The sequence below is a fragment of the Terrapene carolina genome, unplaced genomic scaffold, assembly GCF_002925995.2.
Source record: "Terrapene carolina triunguis isolate 2854851 unplaced genomic scaffold, T_m_triunguis-2.0 Scaffold66, whole genome shotgun sequence".
Classification (NCBI taxonomy): domain Eukaryota; kingdom Metazoa; phylum Chordata; order Testudines; family Emydidae; genus Terrapene; species Terrapene triunguis.
The window spans coordinates 15,294,760-15,300,252 of NW_020664417.1; positions in this window are offsets into that span (position 1 = coordinate 15,294,760).

The window sequence follows — 5,493 nt, forward strand, 5'->3', positions numbered from 1 at the left end:
CCGGCTCCGCGCACCCCGGCCGCGGCGTCTGTGCGGGCGCCCGGCTCGGTCCGCTTTGTTATAGAGCAGCTGATCCGCTGACATCACCCAGGCAGGGCCGGGGCCGCTGCCTGACTGACAGCTCCCTGCAGCGCCCGGCCCGCCAGGCAGGCACACCCGCGCCGCGCGCACAGCCCGGCCCACCCGCGACCCCCGCAGCCCGGAGACAGGGCGAAACCCACCCGCACAATGCACGGAGGCAGGCCCCCACCCCCGTCCCCCAGCCAGCGGGGCAGCCAGCAGAATCAGCAACCCCTTATGTTCCACAATGGTAAGTCAAGGCCTCAAATATCAGCAGATTGATTAAAAATCATGAGATTAAAAAAAATCCATTTTAGATTTTTTTTTGTCTTCCAACATTTGAAGCTTTAGGAGACATGGGGCTCACATTTGTGAGTTTCATCAGCAGCCTTATTGTCCAAGGATGGAAACTTACAGAAAAAATGAAAGCTGAGATTCTCATGAATTAACACGATTCCTGTACTCTGGGGCTTAAGAAAAACACCAAATATCACAAATCATGAAAACTGGCAAGATACTGAGTCAGGCACAAACACAGAGAAAATGGCAGATACCCAGTGGTGGACTGGCATGCACACATGGGCAAACTCCCCAAAAGAACACACAAGGCAAGGCTGATTGTCCCAAAGAAAAGGTGTGAATCTGCATTGGGTTCTTTTTGAGGGATGTCCCCAAGTTACTATGAATCCTACATGACAGCAAAGGAATAAAGCAGAACCTGTCTTGCTTTGTAGCCTTTGACCTGCTAGAAAACCTTAACCTGGTAATGCTAAAGAAGAGTTTTCTAGCTCAGGGCTTCTCCAAATTTTTCATTCAATAGATCGCTTCCTAAAGAAATCCTCTTATGGATGCAGGTTTCAGAGTACTAGCTGTGTTAGTCTGTATCAGCAAAAACAACGAGGAGTCCTTGTGACTAGAACCCACTTCATCAGATGCATAGAAGGGAAAATACAGTAGCAGGTATAAATACACAGCACATGAAAAGATGAGAGTTGCCATACCAAGTGAGAGGTCAATCTAACAAGACAATTCAATTAACAGTAGGATACCAAAGGAGGAAACATCACTTTGGTAAGGGTGGTGAGAGTGGCCCATTTCAAACAGTTGACAAGAAGGTGTGAGTAACAGTAGGGGGAAATTAGGTTTTGTAATGACCCATCCACTCTCAGTCTGTATTCAGGCCTAATTTGATGGTGTCCAGTTTGCAAATTAATTCCAGTTCTGCAGTTTCACATTGGAGTCTGTTTTTGAAGTTTTTTTGTTTAAGAATTGCCACTTTTAGGTCTGAAAGCCACTAGCAGTCACCTACAGCCCCCAACTAAAACTTTTCCAGCGCATCATCAAGGATCTACAACCTATCCTGAAAGACGATCCCTCACTCTCACAGACCTTGGGAGACAGACCAGTCCTCACTTACAGACAGCCCCACAACCTGAAGCAAATACTCACCAGCAACTACACACCACACAACAAAAACACCAACCCAGGAACCAAACTCTGCAACAAACCCTGGTGCCAACTCTGTTCGCATATCTATTTAAGGGACACCATCATAGGACCTAACCACATCAGCCACACCATCAGAGGCTCGTTCACCTGCACATCTACCAATGTGATATGTGCCATCATGTGCCAGCAATGCCCCTCTGCCATGTACATTAGCCAAACCGGACAGTCTCTACGCAAAAGAATAAATGGACCCAAATCTGACATCAGGAATTATAACATTCAAAAACCAGTAGGAGAACACTTCAATCTCCCTGGTCACTCAATAACAGACCTAAAAGTGGCAATTCTTAAACAAAAAAACTTGAAAAACAGACTCCAACATGAAACTGCAGAACTGGAATTAATTTGCAAACTGGACACCATCAAATTAGGCCTGAATACAGACTGAGAGTGGATGGGTCATTACAAAACCTAATTTCCCCCATACTAATTTCCCCCTACTGTTACTCACACCTTCTTGTCAACTGTTTGAAATGGGCCACTCTCATTACCACTCCAAAAGTGATTTTTCCTCCCTTGGTATCCTACTGTTAATTGAATTGTCTCATTAGACTGACCTCCCACTTGGTATGGCAACTCCCATCTTTTCATGTGCTGTGTATTTATACCTGCTATAGTATTTTCCACTCCGTGCATCTGATGAAGTGGGTTCTAGCCCACGAAAGCTTATGCCCAAATAAATTTGTTAGTCTCTAAGGTGTCACAAGGACTCCTCATTTTCTCTTATGGATGCATCTCCCTACCCAGCACCTATCCCCCACTCCTTGGTTCTTAGAATCTTGTGTTCTGCAGGCCATCAGGAAGATCTCTGGTGGCCCACAGACGAGTTTGGTTTGGTCTTTTTCACTGGTTCTCTGTTAGGGGAACAGACAAAACAGCTATGGATGATATTCTGGACAGAACTGTAACTACTACAATATTTTAATACTATTTCTCTTACATTTACTTAGTCTCTAATCATTGTTAGAGGTGTTAAATTTAACAGCATGGCAATATAGAGAACACTGTGTTTAAGGGTCAATGTATTGTTTTAGGAAGGGATGTGGAGGCTTCTCGCAGAAAGTTAGTATTGCCTATGCAATAACTCCTCTTCCACAGCAAGAAAAAAAACCCTCAAAGCATGGAACAATGCCAGTCTTATTTGTAAATTCTTGTCATCAGTATCTAGGAGTTGCTTTCTTCTGGACACAGAGTACAAGCTCTTTCCTAGACTTTCAAACATTTAGTAAATAATACAAACTTCAAAACACCACAGTGAAGTAGTTATTATTACCATTTTGTAGACGGCAGCACTGAAGCAAACAGTTAAGGTCAACATTTAAACGTGGGTGCATAAAGGTAGGCATTTATATCCATATATGGTAATTACATAAAGGAGGCCTAATTTTCAGGGTACCCTGAGTTCCTACTCACTGACTTCAATGTGTGTTCAGCACCACAGAAATTCAGGGCACTTTTAATTAGATATCTAACGTTAGTCAACTAATTTTGAAAACTTGGTCTATACCTCCTGCCACCCAGCCTTGTGTTTTGACCAGCCTTTACCTAGCCTGTGTTATGTCAGCTTATGCTACAGGTCACTTTTTGAATATGTACTCATGGTTTGGCTGTTTTCCTACTTTAATCAAGATTAGAAGCCCCCCCCCCCCCGCAAAAAAAAGGGGTGGGGATTTCCTTCAAATCGTTGCATCTGAGTGGTGGAGTATGCCTCCTCTCCAGGTCCTCAGTATCTCCAGGGATTCCCTGCATAGAGGCCCTATGCCTCCACACCAGGTCTGGAACTGACTGCTGCTTTCCCTGATTCCATGTTAGCAGAGTTCCAAGACTTCTTTAGCAGGGGCTTTCCCAACAGAGAGGGAACATTAGGCTTAGCCTGTATTAACTCCTGAGTGGACATCCTATGGTTCTGAGCATTAACAATGCACATCTTTCCTCCCTGGCCCCTCCCCACACAAAAATCCCTGAACCCCCTGAGTGCCCAAGTCTACTTGAGCTGTTTAATGGTGGAGCCAGAAATGGAACTCAGCAATTCCTACCTTGCAGAGCTCAATCCTCTGTTTGCTTTGAGGCAGTGAAAGAGGAGAGCAGATAGTACATTGTGTCACAAATACGATGGTGATAGATGCTATAGAAAAACCTGAATGCCTTAGAGATTGTTCCTGCCAAGACCTTGAATTCATCTCTAGTAAAACATATTCTTTCCTATGGTCTCATGTCATGTATTATTTTATTTGCCTGGCTGTAGCAAAGCTTTTGATCTTGGGGTTCAAAACACAGAGAAACACTACAAATTATTTTATGGAATAAAGTGTGAGGAATGTGTACCTCTAGAGAAGTTGTATTTGATCTGTTAGCCTATCATCTTTCAAGACTCTCAAAAAAGATAACATATTAGAGTTATAAATGTATGGAGAGATTACACCACCAAAAATATTATCTGGTATTTTAAAAACAAGTTTACCCATCCAGCTGCTTAAGTTACAAGCTTTATGGCAGTCATGCTTATGACACATGGTTTATGGAAAACTGCTACTTTGCCAGTTAGAGCTATTACTTCATTTCCCGGCTGGAGGTATGTTCCTATTATGACAAGTTCTCATAAAAAATAAACTGAATAATAGGGAAACAAGGAAACATTTAAACTTTTTTTTCAGTTCTCTAAATGTAGTGCAGCACTTCCACTATAATTAGTATGTGATTATATATAGAGAGAGTGAGAGAATATGTGGTGATGTGGTATAAAAGTTTTATTGACTTAATTTTAGGAGGACTAAACTGCCAACTTGCTCCTATGTATGAGATGACCTCCTAGGATTGGTCCACCAAAACACTGATCGCTCTTCACTCAAATCCCTCTTTCAAGAAAAAAAATATTTTAGGTATCTCCTTACATCATAAAAGAAGCAAGAAAGGGCACAAATCCATTTTTCTCCTTTGCAGGTCACCTTTAAGGTGTTCCCTCTCTCTGCAAAATTCCCATTCCCTCCTAACCAGTGACAGAGATGTCAAGCTTGGATCACTGAGTGATAGTACTGCAGGTAAAGTATCAGTCCAGTCCAGTGTACAATTTGTTAGAGAGGAATCCCAGCAAAAAAAACCCCCTCTTTCAGACTCCATCTGGGACATTAGAAACCTCTGTGGCCAGCCCTGTGCACAAGGATGTAGGGGGATAGGGATGTGCTGTAAGCTTTGGCCAGTGTCAGAGCCAGCAAAAGAAGAAAGCCAAGATTCAAAAGTGGTCTTTTAAAAAATGTCCTTGCTGCTCTTTGCACGGCTGAGAATGAGGATTAATTTCAGTCACCCAGTGAAAGGGAATCATCACCCATTGCCACCAGCTTACAGGAAGATTTCCCAAGAGGTACTTCTATGGATTTGTCATTTCTCTATTGGAAGGCATTTGTGCTCAATAGAATGCTTTGCTTTCAAAAGCCTTATATTATTTGTTGTGCACAATGGTGTTATTCTGCATCACATTGCAAGGTCTGACATTTCATGTTACTGTGAGGCTTTGATTTCAGTTACATAAAGTTTGAGATGAGCCCAAACTGACATAACACGTGAGGCTGGGCTGATATCTAAAAAGACTAGCTCGGCATAAGAGTTCGTCTCTCCTTTTTTCTGAAACATTTTGAAAAATTGTTTATAAAAAGCTAAAAGGGTGCTGGCTATTGAGTTTCAGGTTTCTATTCTCCCACCTGTGTGTGTAGGGTTTCACGTGGTAACACCCAATAGAAGCTTAATTTACTTAATTGGTGCCAAGCACCATCATTTCTGGGATCTTACACTATTTTAAATAATAAATACATATACACTGCTTGCAAGAGGCAGCAGGAATCGGGGCCTATTCCTTATCTGTAATTATGCTTCTTTGAAGGTATCGTCATAGATTCCCACTGCTGAGTTTCCATTTGCTAGTACAGAGAA